Source organism: Chiroxiphia lanceolata, chromosome 1 (genome assembly GCF_009829145.1).
Source record: "Chiroxiphia lanceolata isolate bChiLan1 chromosome 1, bChiLan1.pri, whole genome shotgun sequence".
In the NCBI taxonomy this organism is placed as follows: Eukaryota; Metazoa; Chordata; class Aves; order Passeriformes; family Pipridae; genus Chiroxiphia; species Chiroxiphia lanceolata.
The window spans coordinates 151,798,640-151,814,023 of record NC_045637.1 but is presented as its reverse complement, the minus strand read 5'-3'; the positions used below and the strand labels follow the sequence as shown (position 1 = coordinate 151,814,023).

Here is a 15,384-nt window from a genome sequence, read left to right as displayed (position 1 = left end):
TACTCAGTAGATAAATAGTTGTTGCCTGTGTAAGGCATCCTGCCTGGATTGTCTTTTGCTCCTAAATAAGATGAATCCAGCCTGGCCGAAGGAGGTGCTTCCGTCAAAAGTCCGGGTGTTGATGAATGCCCTTAACCTTGTTTCTTTTTGGAAGCTCGGAGCGTTCTTGGGGCTTTAAGTGGTTGTGTCCTTGCGTTTGGTGGTGGGCAAGGTACGGGGTGAGCAGCAGGGTTCGAGTTCTGGGGAGCTGTGTGTGGATTTGGGAAGTTACTTGGATGTCAAGTTTATGCTTTGTTGCAGGCAGTCCTGGTAAATAGGGGAGAAAGGACAGAAATTAGAAATAGTGTCCGTGTTCCCTGGTAGGTACAGTAAAACCTTCGAGTGGTCTTCTAAAAATGGTAGATTGATGTATCTCGCCCTAAAATGGATGGATTTCATGTCCAAAAAGCTTCCATTTTTGTGTGGCTCGTCTTCTAAATAGGGAGGGGTCCCATATTGTTGAAGTTGCTCTCTGTTACTTTTGACTAAGAGGCCGTACCTGAAATCTCTCTTCTCACTTCACCAGTGCTGCCTGCAGAAGTATGAAGGTATATTTATTTAAAAAAAAAAAAAAAAAAGCCACGAGGTTGGGGGTTGTTTGAACAAAAAATTATTTATTTGTTCAGCATAGGAGTGTTCATGGAACTCTCTTTAATTCCTGTCACTTGTGAGGTGATACTTCCACCACGAGGCCTGGTTTGTCTCAAGGGATTTGTCGTGTTTTCCTCAGTTTTGTCAGTGTGGAGCTTGGGGTATCTACAGTAAGGTGCTCTGCTCTGCCCAGGACTTGGTTTGGGGTGGATGTATGTGATACTTTGCTCAGATGTTGTCGTGGTCTTAATGGCCCGTGTTATTGTAAGTAGTGGAGGGGCTTCATTAATATCAGTAGCAGCTGGTTGAAGTTTGAGTGTAAAAAAAGCCAGTTGAGACAAGTAGGGGAAGATTTGACAGCTGAAAATAAGAGTAAGCATCCACATCAAACAAGTGGCTTCAGAGTCCTTGGTAGAGTGAGCAAAAATATGCATATAACTTGCATAACTCTGCAGTAACTTGCATAATGTGCATTGTGTTCTTGCTATTGGTTTGTCTTTGGCAGAAAATGGTCTTCATTGCAGAGTAGGGGCTTTTCAGGCTGTGCGTTAGCAAGGCTGGGCGGGGGGAGAGGGGAAGGAGGGGGAAGCTGGAGTTGGGAGACAAGGGAACTCCAGCGTCATCTTCGTGCAGGAGGTGAATTACCTTTTTTTCTGGTTTTGGGGGTGGGTTTTTTTTATTGTGGTTAGAGTGCATGCATTGGTTTGATGAGGTGCTCTGTGGTGAGACTGTCAGATCACTCCAGAGCAACTTTTGCAGGAAGAGAACTGCAGGTCTGTCCGTGCTGGGCTCTGGAAGGAGCGCGCTGCTTGCTCCAACCTCTTCCACGACAGGTTTTCCCAGTGCTCGAGGTACGGAGCTGGTGAAAACCCGTTGCTCTACCTGCCTTCCTGGCGTGGTTACCTATCACGTCACCCAGTTTTCTGTCGGATTTCTTCACACTTCTAGCAAAGCCTTTAGGTCCGGAGAGCTGCGAGAGCGCCCGGAGCAGAGATGGGAATACTGATAAGGTTCCTAGCAGGAGACCGGTGTTGAGCGAGTCCTCCCTGCTAATTCAGAGTGAACTGAATGTACTGGTACAAAATGGCTAACAAATATGTTGAGGCATCATGAATTAACTCTTTGTTTAACGAAATCAAGGATCACCTGAGCCTAAAGTCTGAAATACAGCAGCTCTGTGCTGTGTGAGCCAGGGCTGTCCAGTTTAATGAAAACCTGTTTTTTCCTCCAAGTTTAGTGTTTGGCTGCAGAAATAAATTCCAGGGTACTAAGTGGCATGTGGTGGCTCTGGGGAATCAGTGTTTTCTTAGGGTTTTTGAGACCTTCTGTTGCTGTTTCTTGAGGGGAAAAAATGAATTTATTTTCCTGTTGTTGAGCTGGAGAGAAGCAGTTTTTGCAATAACTGAGCAGCTGCTAAATAATGCATGTGTCTACCTTCAAGGTTTTGATTTTTCTCCCAAGATTTTTTTTGAAGCTTTTGATCAGATGTGAGTCCAGCATTTAGCCTGATTTATTTTTTTAAAAACGTATTTATGTTTTAAAAGGAGGTCGATGTGCAGTACAGGCTTATGCCAAATTTCTCCTGTGCAAGGGAACACCGTTGGCAAGAAACAGAGCTGGTTCTCTGGTCCTGGGGCAGTTCTGTTTTTAGGTAAATAACAAGCTTTACAAATAAAACTGCCCAAGTATTTTCTTGCTAGCCCAGATGTGTTAAAAAGTAGCTCTTGAGATAAGTGAAGCTGTGACACCTTGTTAAAAAGGGGAACATTCGAAGATGGATTTGTTAATGTTTATTTTTTACCAAATTGCAGCAAATTTTTGAAGGTGGAAAAAGCCAGATCTTGGTATGTGAACCATTCCCTAATATGTTGCCACATGGTGGTGCACTGGATTTAGTTGTCTGTCAAAATGAAAGCTGAGCATGGAAGGTTTGCTACAACCATATTTTTTTATTATTATTATTGTAATGTTCTCAAATGCCTGTGGTGTTCATGCTGCTGGAGGATTTTGGTCCCCTCCTATGTTGTCAAATTAGTTCTGGGAAACAGAAACTTAGGTTCTCCCCACTAGAAGAGATTTGTAGGTGCTTGAAAATGTTTTGAACACTGAATCCACATAGAATTTAATTCCCTGTTAGTTTTTTAAGTAACGAAAATAGTAGTTCTTTGCAGAAATATTTTATGTTGTGGTCATCTGGCACTTCTGGAAATTGGAAGCATAACGAAGACTTGTAATTTGAAATTAAAATGGAGACATAAATACCTGAAAGGGGGTTTGTTATAACAGAGATAAGTGTGAGCAACTAAGAAAAAATACAAATAAAAACTACAAATGAAAAATGAAAATCTGATGGTTTTCTGTGCAACTAATTCTGCAGATAAAATCAGCTGTTTATTTTCTAAAGGAAAGCTTTAATTCTTATTATTAGTTGAACAGAGACCTGTAATGCAAGATCTATATGGTTAAATGTATAGAAAACAGAGCAGTGCTGACAGGCCCTTGCATTGAGAGCATGGTCTTGGATGGGCAACAGACATTCAGCCCAAAGAAAGGAATTTCCCTTTTTTTTTACCTAAATGCTTTAATTTGATCCTCATAAATGATGCAGATTCTTGGCTGTTTCCATGTGCCAAGTTAAATAGTGGTGTAATACTAGTCCAGTCCTTCAGGTACCTCCTTCAGGTTGTGGTGGTTTGTTTTCTTGCTTCAGATAAATCTTTCCTGACTTCTATAAAAATTGTCAGCTGGGCATCTATTTTCAGTTGTTTGGAGTTAACTGAATGCTTTAGTGTCCCTACAAATGTGTTTTCTTATGCAATATATTATATGAAAAAGGTTCACAGTGGAACCTAAACCATTGTAATTTTTTTTAATCACAGTGAGTCCCCGAGGATGTTTCCACAAACAAACTTTTTTGCCTTCTTTTCTTTCAAATAAAATTGGAATAACCACCAGTGAGAGCAATATTCGTTATAATTTTAAAGAAGAAGTTCTGAAGATCTCAATTTAGAAGCCAAAATAAGTGTCTTTAATTGTGTCTTCAGTAAAAAAAAAAGCATTTTGAAAATAGCTGAAAATACTTTGAATGTACTTTTTTGCCATTACATCACCAGGATTCAGAGCACTCGAACATTTTGAACATATGTTAATGATCCTGAGACATTGTCTCAACAGATTTTTATAATATTAACTTCAGAATTTTAGTGTTAAAGTAGCAATTTAAGGAGGGGGGAAAAAAAAAGATGTGGAAACCACTCGGGCACTGCAGTGGAATGTGAATTGCTCGCAGAGGGTAAAATTTTAAATCATTAACTAATGGCATAGCTGTTATATGAAACCAGAGTAGCCATACAGTAGGTTTTATGTTCCAAGGAGACTGTAGTAACCTGTAGTAACCCCAAGATTTGATTTAAGGTCGCATTTAACAGGCTGAAGTACCCTGGCAGTAACAGGAATGATAATTTTCACGAATATCGAATTTTCAGTCGGTGTCTTTAAGCTGCAGCGCGATCATTTCTTCGTAGTGTCACCTCAGTTCATGCTGGTTTCAGTGCAGTGATTTAACTGAAGTGTTCCAAAGTTTAACTTGCCTTTAAGGAAAAAAAAAAAACCAAAACAAACCAACAAAACCCAAAGTTGACCTACATTTTGTTAATTCAGCATTCAGAAATGCAAATAGCATTTCCTGACATAATCAGTAAAACGCGGCGTGATCGATGCTGCGCTTCAGCTTTCGGAGTTCAAACTGAACATTACAAATAAGCCTCGGGATAACAGGTCCGTGTTTGTTTCTTTAAAGGGACATTAAACTAAAATGCTGAGAAAGCAAAAGCCAAGAGAAATGAAACTCGCTTGCCAGTGTTGGTGAAGGACGTTCCCATTGGCCCGATAGAGAGGTTTAACTGTGGGAAGCTTATTTTTCCATCATGGAACACTGAATTTATGAGTTTTACTGTCTTGTAAAAGTCATCATTCCAACATGAATATGATGCAAATTAGATCTAACCTGCAATTTTTATGTGTGTTGAATCTTAAATATTCCCTCTCTAAGCAAGTGCATTTCGGTTTTCTGCTAAATTTTGAGTTGGAAGAGTTGTTGGCAATTACCACCATGGCTGGGGCTCAGTGTTACGTTTTCAATTAAGTTCTGAGTTTCAGGCAATCCTGGATATGGAAATGGGAACTTGAGGAGTGAATTTGCCCAGTAGTCAACCCCAGCCAACGCAGAGTTTTGGATGGATTATGTTGAATTGTATTTGAAGTGTTTCTGTCCACAAGAGTTAACGCTTTCTTTAAAAAAAAAAAAAAAGTAGGAAAAGCAAATACAGGTCTAATTACCTACATTCTTCCCTAGGTTTTGCCCACTGTGTGAATCAGTAAGGGAAAATGTGGCTCATCCCTCTTTCTCCCCCCTGCCTGGGGGATACATCTTGCTGGGAGAGCAGCTAGGAATGTGGATCTATGGGACCAGGGAGGAGGAGAGAGCTGCCAAAGTGCTCCAGCCTGTTTAGGGGACAGAGCAGAGGGTATGAAGTCCTGGCTCTTGGGGGCTGTGGAGCCCAGACAGAGACTGGCAGTGGAAATGGGAATAGTTTTAGTGTCTACAAGAGGCTCCCAACCTGCCCTGACCCCCTCCATCCTCCTGGGCACTGGGTGCTCCCATGATGAAGTCACAGGGTCTTTGCCCACCCAGTTGGGTTGTGTGTGTTCCCTTATCCCCTTTCAAAAGTGTATCCAGAAAGGGGTAGGAATCTTCCAAGCTGAAATAAGACAACAGCTGATCATTCTTCTATCAGCCAAGCCTGTTTAGAGTTTTAAAGACCACATCTGGATTGCTGGTAAGGATTGTAAACCATCTGATTCCTCTCAGCAGTGGAAACCTGGCTGGAAAATCTCACAAAAACTTTCAGGAGCATCTCTGAAGTCTTTGTGTGTCTGTTCTAATGAATGATACTGATATAAGCTGTATTTTCGGTGCTCATCTCGAACAGGATGACATCTCATTGGGTTTAAATTCTTTGCTGAACTTGCAGAGCTGCAGGAAGGCACAGAAGGAAATTTGCCTCCTGTGTTTTAATGTCATCAGAGATGCTTTTAAGAATTTCATGTTGGAAATGTTAATCTTCTGTAAATTCTGCTTTTGCTGGAATTTGATGGGAGCTCGCTTTATTTTTACTTGGGGAGGTTAAGGCATAAAATGGGCATAGATGTGACAAATATGGAAGCCATAAGTGGCATCTAAATAGATCAGAGTAAAAATACATTCCACGTGGTCTACTGTGGTATAATTTTGGCCCTCTTTTTGTATTTCTAGAATGTTTGCTGTAAGAAAAAAAAGAAAAATCCAAGTGAGTCCTATACAGTCCAGTCCTTTCAGTAACAGCTGCTACTGTGAAAAATAGATATTAGCAGTAAAAATATCAATTTTAGCCAAAGGAGCTGAGAAAGTTCTGTGAGTGGTGTTGGGCCTACATAAAGATTGTAGGCTTTATTCAGTCTGTTATCAAAATGATCACTTGCATCAAAGTGCCACTTCTTGTTTTCTTTGTACAAGATAATAAAGTATGATTTGTAAAAAGAAGAACCCAATTACTAGAAGTGATTGGCTGCACTAGAGACTAGAATTCTATTATCTAGAAAATTTATTGCGAGTTAAATCTGAATAAATGTATGGTAGACTGGGATTCTGGGGATGTCAGGGGCTTTTTAAATGAGATTTTTTTTTCCTTATTTATTTTTGCAAGAAACTATTACTCTCCTCTGAATGCTTATGAATGTATTTAAAGCTTGACAAATGGGCAAGTAAGATACTGCAGAACCTGTTTTGTGCAGAGGAGCAGCCCCAGATGATGGATGCCTCATCTGTCAAAATCTACTGTGCATGTAACTTTTCAAAATGTGTCTAAAATTCCAGGACCGGTTTGGACAAAACAAGTATTTTATGAACCCCAACCTGCAGTTACAGTTTGTATAAGGATGATATTGTTTAACATCATCTTGTAACTGGTCAGCTGTTTCCTGCCACTGTTGCAAACCTTATTTTCTTGGTAGCAAGCGAAGTATTGATTTTTATTCACTGCCATGCTCTTTCCCCCACCCCCGCAGCTCTCTGCTTCCTGAGTTGTATTCCAGGATTCCCAGTGGAATTGGCAGTAAAACTAATCTTGCTGTTTCCCAGTTTGCTGTAATCAGCAGTAAAATTTGAAACTCTCTTGTTTATTTGATGATTTGCAGAGCTTGGTCATCCCCTTGGTCATCACCTGCTCTCTTGGCCTCTGGGAGTCAGAGGGAGGAGGAGGGAGAGGTGCCTCTCCAGGTCTTGGGGATGAACTCCTGAGCTCAGAGAACACTTTGGGGTGCATGGCTGAGTTTCCACCTTCGTAGCTGTCGGAAAGATATTCTGCCACAACGTTGCTGTTACAGTGGGCACGTGGAGGAGAATCCAGGTGTTTCTTTGGAGTAACGTTGGTAGAAGAATTTTTTTTGAAGGCGGGAATTTTGCACGGAGTCGTTCCGAGCGCGTGTTTAACAATTTGCAGACGGTGCTGCCTCATTTCTGTCCACAAAAGCTGGTTTGTATTTTCATGCCTGAGTGTTTACATACTTGCATCGGTTACCCATGAATGCACGTACATGTGGTTACCGGGGATCTAATTACAGGAAAGCTTTTGTAGAGTCGCGGAACAGTCTGGGTTGGAAGGGACCTTAAAGATCATCTGGTTCCAACCCCCTGCCATGAGCAGGGACACTTTCCACTGGACCAGGTTGCTTAGAGTTCCATCCAGCCTGGCCTTGAACATTTCCAGGGATGGGGCAGCCAAAACTTCTCTGGGCGACCTGTTCCAGTGCCTGATCACCCTCACAGGGAAGAATTTCTTCCTAATATCCAGTCTAAACTTACTCTCAGCTTGAAGCTGTTCCCTCTTGTCCCATCACTTCCTCCCTTTTTCCAAAGTCCCTCTGCAGCTCTCTTGTAGACCTTTAGGCACTGGAAGGGGCTGTAAGGTCTCCTGGAGCCTTCTCTTCTCCAGCTGAACACCCCCAGCTCTGCCAGCCTGGCTCCAGAGCAGAGGGGCTTCAGCCCTTGGAGCATCTTCATGGCCACCTCTGGACTCGCTCCAGTAGGTCCACTTTGGAAAAGTTCAGAATGCTGGGCACGGGTTTTGAAGTTTTGCAGCTTGAGATTTGCTTGAACTGTGAGGTTGGCAATTTTTTCCTAGTGATGATTAGACGGATAGAAGCATTCTGCAGAGGATTAGTCAATAGTGGCGTGTTCCTAGAAGATATTTAATCGTTTATACTTGCTTCAGCCAAGCACAAAGAAAGGTCTAATATTTACCATCTGGAGAGAAAGGAGCAATTATAAAGTATCTCACTAAACTTTCCCAAAAGCTTAGAAATTTAACAAAATAGATGCGTGGGACTTCTCAACTAAAATTGGTCAAAGATATACATTAACAATTTGAGGAATGCGAAGCATTTCAGGAAAAACAGTTCAAGCATGTATTTTACAGGGATTTTTGGAGTGAAGCTTTGACCTTTTGGGGTTTTTTTTTAATTCTCTCTCTTGCTGCGTTCTGCTTTTCTTGCCTTTTTACGTTCTGATGAGAAGTTCTGGAGCAGCAGCTGCTCTTTGTGCTGTGTTTCTGTTGAAGTTCAAGGGGCTCAGAGGTATTCGGCACTGGTGACTGTGTCCGGGGATAATTCTGGTGTGTCAGTGCTGGGTTAATGGTTGGACTCGATCTTAGAGGTCTTTTCCAACCTTTTGAGAAGCTGTAGTGGATGTTTGAGGGTGAGGTGGTGCAGTGGTGAGGAACCCAGGACCGTAACTGCATGGACACATTGTCTGCTGGCAAGTTGGCCAAGATGGTGTAGGAGCTGTCTTACAAAGAAAGATGTTTTATGTGTTTCTTAACTCCCTATTGAAATTTAGGAAGATAAAGGTCTTTTATCACTTCCAGTGATTTTTGTGCTGTATTTAAAGGGAGGAGATGCACAAAAAATAACCAGTAAAATAGAGTAAGTTTGGCAGGGCTCTTCCCACAGTACAGCGTGGCTTCAGAGGGAAAGGCAAAGTATCCCATTTGGGATAAAGGAAGTGTTTGTTCCTGCATCGTACAGCTGACCTGCATAATCCTTGAAGAAATGGTTTCCAAAACAGTTTATCTGGGAATGCCTAAACAGGGTTAACTGGCAGCAATTTGCATTTGTTACAACTAAAGTAATTTTATGAAGGTACTGAGAAATAATATTGTGAAGATACCGATTGTGTTTCAGCATATGAATTGTGTGTCATCAATCACAGAATCACAGGTTGGTTTGGATTGGAAGAGACCTTAAAGATCATGGAGTTCAACACCTGTGCCATGGGCAGGGACAACTTCCACTAGACCAGGTTTCTCCAAGCCCCGTCCAACGTGGCCTTGAAAACTTCCAGGGATGGGGCAGTAGAAGAAGGAAGGGGAAGATTCCTTTACATGGTGACCAACTGAACATATCAGGTGTCTGTGCTTAAGTTGATCCTGAACTCTCACCCACAGTTTTTCTGTGGTAGGTTATGGGTGCTGGAAGCTGCTTCCCTTTGCCAAGTCATTTGTTGGCCAGCTGCCAATTCTCATTACTTTTTATGATACGAAGCTGATTTTGTTGAGAATCAGTAAGTTGCAAATGATTTGAGAGCTTTGGAAGTGGAGAGGGGGAAGGTTATGTTAGTTGGGGAATTAAAAAAAAAAAGAAAAGGAAAAGAATACTGAATGCAATCTGCAGTGCAATTCATTTGCTAATTACACATTGACATAAATTGGAAAGTCCCAGAAGGAGGGGGTTTGCAGCATAACTGGAAAACAATTTGCATCTGTGTAGAGGTCTGTGCTTATCCACAGAGGAATGAGATTTTAACTGGATTTGTTTAATCGGGTTTATCGTGAGTACATAGTTGTGGGATTCCTTTTTCCTCGCATTTCAAAATCTCCTGTCTTTCTGGAAGATTCCCTCTTGTGTTGAGATTAAATATGTCAAGGAAGGATGTATGGTTAAGTTTAATGGAGACTGAAGGTGAAACCTAAAAAAAACTCAGGAAATGTCCTTCTGAGTTTTAGAGTGGATTGAATACTTGAATGTTTCTGGCTCCAGATTACCATGATAAAACTGACAGCTTAATGCAAACTGTGCCCTGAAATTCAAATGCCTTTTTTCCTGCCCTATAAGAAATCTGAAACACTCCAGCAAATTCATTCTCTCTCTGCTGGAAAAGTTACTAAAAACTAATTGTTCAGACTAATTACATGCTAACTAGTATTGCTACAGAGAACATTTACTGTTAGTATTATGACAGTTTGGTGTGGTTTTTTCCTTACAAGTCCTTCAGCCTTGTGCGTGCCCATCATGTTACCCTACAGTAGCCTCCACTTCTCCTTGGGTAAACGTGTCATGGTGGGAAAAAGGACAAAAATCTGAACAAAACTAGAAATCAAACCTGACAGTTTTGAAATAGGAATCTGTGCAGGTCTCATTCCTGTATTTACTTGTGCTGTTGCTGCTGCACATCATTATAAATTACCTGTTTAGCATCACTCTGGCAGCAAGTGAGCTCTGAGAGCAGGATGGCTTTAAAAATGCCACCACCACAGTTGTTGTGGCAATGATGGATTCTTTTCAATACCTTTCAGTCAATCAGTTGTTTATCTTAAACATAAGAAATAAATGCTGTTACTATCTCATGTTATAAAACTGTAATAATATTAAAAGGAGAAAAATGAGCTTTCAGACAAAGTCTGCCCCAAGAAACAACCTCAGTAGATTCCTAAGGACCAAATGTCCCTGGATCCTTCAGGTGCCCTTCCCATCAGATGCAGAGTCACACTCAGTAACTACAAAGGTGGGATCAGAAGGAGGTTTGGCTTTATAATTTCTGTTCAAAGTGTCCTTTCAGGAAAAGTCCTAAATGGAAAGGATGAAACTGTGCCATTCACGTTGCACCGTGGAATATGTTGGATTAATCCCTGAAGTGCAAAACGTAACATTGACCTTGTGCTGTTGTGGTTCTGTTCAAATGCAGTTTCCACAGAGGGTTCTGATCCTTCCCCTCGTGACCCAAAAGTATTTGTTTCACCAAATGCTGTTCAAATAACACCTGCAGTCTTCTTAAATTGTAAATCTAAGAATATTGATTGGAGCTCCGCGACATAAAAAATAATTCCCTGTGCTCCTCAGTCCAAGAAAAAACCAAACCCCAACACACTCAAAAATAAAATCAAGCAAAGCAAACAAAAAAAATTTCTCAGTAATGTTAGCAGGGATATAAGCTGTGAATGTGCAACTGATAATGGAAATCTCAAAGGTGACCTTGTGGCAGTGACCAGGAGGACACAGCAGTACAATTTCTAGCAAGGTAACCTGGCACTCAGACTGTACAAATCACACTGGTGGACAAGGGTGTGTGTTTGTGTGAGTTGTGTTTGTACTAAAACATAGAAGTAATCCTGGCTTTGTTTTGGAAATGTCTTCCATGGCCACTAAAGACACATGAGAGTAAAATTAAGTCTGCTCTGACTCATCGCAGAATAATCTGAGATAGTCCTAAATTCAGCATGTTAAGGTTAATATCTGTTTAGTTTAGGCTTTGTTTATCCTTATGCTGTGGATGGGGGGGATGCTGGAATTCACTTGATACCATTTTAGAAATCCACAGGTAAAAATTCATTATTTTTCAACAGGCAGTAAAGCACATAGTACTTACCTAACCAAAAAACACTTGATTTTTTTTCCTTTGCTAATGGTGCAAGGTTGAAATAAAATGGTTCTATTGGCCACATTAAATACTTGTTAAGAGTCAAGTGGGAAAACAAAAATTTATGGTAGGGTTTTTTAAACTGTTTTCCAGTAATTGTCAGCCCAATACATGCTGCTCTTAAAAAACAAACAAACAAACAAACAAAAACAAACAAAAAAACCCCAAACAACTGCAATTTTTATTGTCAAGATGATTTCTTGAGTACCACTGTAGGTGGTCTTTGTATTAAAGCCTTCAATAACAAATGGCTTTATCTTCTCTTCTGCTAATAAGGTCAGTAAAGGTTTCTCCCTTGGATAATAATAACGACACAGTTTTGAAGGCATAAGAATCCCGAGTGGAAAACGGGTTCACAGTTTCACCATTTTAATATCTGCTCAGGTGATGGGCAGCTGGCTCTGCTGCAGAGTATTTTACAGGAGTAAACAGACCTTCTTGCTTTAATTTAGAGTGTATATGTACAGGAACTGTGATTGTCTGGGAAACTGTATCTTGTATTTTCAGTTAAATAGCTGATAAATTGCTGCAGTTGTGGAAATGACTACCAAGTCCAATAGACAGATGCCTTTGAAAACAGTTTTAGTTTTACTTTCTATTTAGTCATCAAAAGCAATCAAACATTGAATGAAGTTTGACGGTCTTGTGCTGTAAAGTAGCTGTTTGGACCCAGTATCCAGAAATACATTTAAAAAATTTTTTTTAAAGTTTACTAAGCAACAAAACACGTGTAAATTGTTTTCTTTGTGAAGTCTGGGCAGATTCACTTCTCTGGAATCAGTTGTCTTGCGTGTTGAATAATAGGAGAAATGTACTGAGAAGAGAATTGAGTATGAACATGTTAAATTTCATGATTTGTGTTCTAGTGAAAGGGAGCAGGAAGTATTTACTAGAGAACTAACTTCTTAATTCTTCTAGAAAAAATTAAAACATGTCAACTGGAGGGAGGGCTCAAATGTTTAACCTGAAGATACTTCCATGGCAGTGTTTGGGTAAAACTGACCACTGACACCCTTCCCTCTGGAAAACATCCCATCTATTTATATCACTTCCCAGAGGTTAAATGCAGCCCTTGGAACAGTCACAGGAAATAATACCAGTGTGCTTCTAAACCATGACCTGCCCTTTGGTCCAAGTGGCCAAAAAGCCACTTTTCTTGATTACTGGGAGGACCACATGTCATTATTCCTGCCCTGTGTGGAGCCTGGAGGTGCCACATGTCCCACTGTCCATCACTAACTCCCCTCTCCACTGACTGGTTGGTTTGTTTTGGGGTTTTTTTTCCTGTGTTTATTCACGAGCACCACTGTGTATCCATTTCAGCCTTTTGGTCTTTTTTGAGGGAAAGCTGAGCCAGATGTTCTCTTGTCCCTCAGCTGTGGATGCAGGGCTGGAAGAGGCAGTGTCCTGCTCACCTCTGATCCTCTCAGTGTGACAATACTGTCTCCTAAACAAGGCTTTCTGCCTCCATTAGTGTTTCCAGTTCAGTCATTTGCCTTTCTTGGAGGAGCCCTAAGTACTTAAATACCTGTTAGGACTCTTTCAGTCAAGTAGTTGACTTGGCTGATAAGTCAAGTACTGTTGCCAACACTGGTGGAAATGCTTTCATGTGTGAGAAGAGGAAATGTTGCTGTGTCTTACCAGGTGGTGAGCATGGGAGAGTTTTCCACGTGGCTTTGTCGTGTGTGCAGGTAAATAAAGTGGGTTTGTTTTAATAACTGGGGGAGGCAACACAGGCACTTGTAGGATGCAGTTGATCCCGCTGCTGTAGGTGTCTGCTTTAGGATGAGAGGAGTTGTGTTGTGGAGACTCTGTTAACAGTAAAGGAAGCTTGCACAGGTTTTCACCAACTTCTGTGCTTGCCTCTGTGCGAAGATGAGTGAAATGGAGTTCAGACTCCTAATTTGACAGCTTTGTCATCAGCTCCTCACGCTGTATGTGCCGCACTGGTGTTTGGCTGCGTTGCAGTGTAACCAGAGATATGGACTTGCAGAGTCCCACCGTTTATCTTTAGCTCCTCTTCAGAGGAGGAGAAGGAGAAGAAGAGGGAAAACTTGGCAAGAGAAATTCAGTGGTTGGTGGTGGTGTTCTGCTGCTCTAAGTTTAGCAGCGTTGGGGGTGGTTGTTAAAACGGGCTTTCGGAGTTTGAAACCCTCCCGTTGGGAGCAGCCTTAGGTAATGCTGGAAGCCCATCAGCGCTGCCAAAGCCCAAACACCTGGCTGAATTTAATCAGTAATTCAGTAAAAATGGAAGAGGTTCGAAAGCTCCCCCTCTTGCAGGCAAGAGTCGCGTGGTTTGCTCAGGGACAGACTCGAGGCAGCGCGTTTAAATTGCCGTGTGGGGAAGTTTCCTGTCACAGCGAAGTCCCGTCGCTCTACTCCATAGAGGCAAACCTGATCTCAGCATCAGCAGGGGCTTGTTGTTTTGCCACTGCAGAGAAACTTCTTGTGTCTGCTACGCAGCCAGGAGAACAATATAGAGGGTTATGGAAAGGCTGCATTATCCCAGGGGCCTTTCGGACGGTGTTTACAGTTTCTATAGGATGTTAGCAAATCCCCCGCTGCAAAAAACTGCAGCTGAATTTGATAAAATATCACCTCTTCTGATTCCTTCTCTGATGGAGTTCGTCAGATGCCTTCCTGAGTGAGTACCACCACCATTTTCGTATGTTTATCCTTCAGCATGGCCACGGATTTAATTGACCTTTTTCTGAATTAAATCAATACATTTGCAAGATCAGGATCCTTTATGTAATTATTTATGAAAAGTGTTTGTAAGAAACTTTTCAATTCCTGGTCTTCTGATTTCTGCTGCATCAAAGGGAAATTAATACTCAGTTCTGGAAAGGGAGGGCAGTTCCTTTGGGATGATCACTAACACTGGCTGTAGAAGGAGATGGGGTGCTGCTGTGGAATGAGGGGTAGAGATCACATGTGCATGAGGGGGTTTAATGGATTCTGACTGGATTCATCTCCTGTACTTGTGCTAAGGGAAAAAAAGAAGTCCAAAGACTGCATCCCATTAGAAGAATTGCTGTACTTCTAACATATTCAGGAAGAATTAATTTGCTGCACTTGCAGCAAAATGAAATTTTCAGAGCTGTTTAGAACAAATACTTTATTTTTTTTATTTAATGAATTTCATTTGACTTACACTTGCAGTGATTTGGGTCTTGATTTCAGAGTGCTCTTGTCAGTGGAGGGAAAGAGGTTGAGAAGATGGAAAAGCCTTGGCAGAGCTGTTCCAGGGCTTCTGTCTTCCTCGGACCCATCTTTCTCCTTTTGTGAACTGAAAGCTGTGATATTTTGGAACCTTGTCTCATCCCTCAGGTATGCCTGGCTTGGCACCTGTACAGGGCTGTGTTTGGGTGAGCTTAAACTCTGGTGCAAGGGGAGGCACTAACACAGGTACTCGCTTCGTGTTTTGGGTTGGGAGGGTGTTGAATGTACAGCCAGCTTTAAACTCCTCTCCTGAAATTCTCCCTTAGGATCAGATTTAAATCATTCTGCAAGCTCAGCTCTATGCTCAGTGGTGTGATTTTAATGGGGCTGGTCCGTGACACTGAGGATAAAATTTAGGTGGCTGCTGGAGCTTGACAGGGTAAGGTTCATGATGAAAGTTTGCAATTTAGGAAATATTTACAGGGCATTTAGCAATTGGTGAAACACTAACACTGTTCACCCTTCTGCTGTGATCAATGATTAGCAAGGTGATATTTTATTTCCACTGACAGACTGTGGTGTTGCCTGCTCTACCTCTGCTGTTAATGGCCCAGGAAGTAATTTAAGGGAATGAGGATGCCTAAATAGTAAGGATCTGGAAAAAGAAGATAGTTCAATATTTCTGCAGTAAATAGAAAACTGAGAAAAAAGGTAGTTAGCAGAAAACTGGAGGGAAGATGGATGAAAGCTTTTAAGGAATTCAGTGTGATGTAAATGTCCGGTTTTTAAAAAAAAAATCACCT

At 41.4% G+C, this 15,384-nt stretch overlaps 1 protein-coding gene across 7 annotated transcripts in view; it reads left to right on the top strand.

Moving 5' to 3' along the window:
- The window catches only part of CTDSPL (CTD small phosphatase like), an 86,731-nt gene that overhangs the window by 778 nt on the left and 70,569 nt on the right, over positions 1-15,384 (top strand). The window lies entirely within an intron of this gene.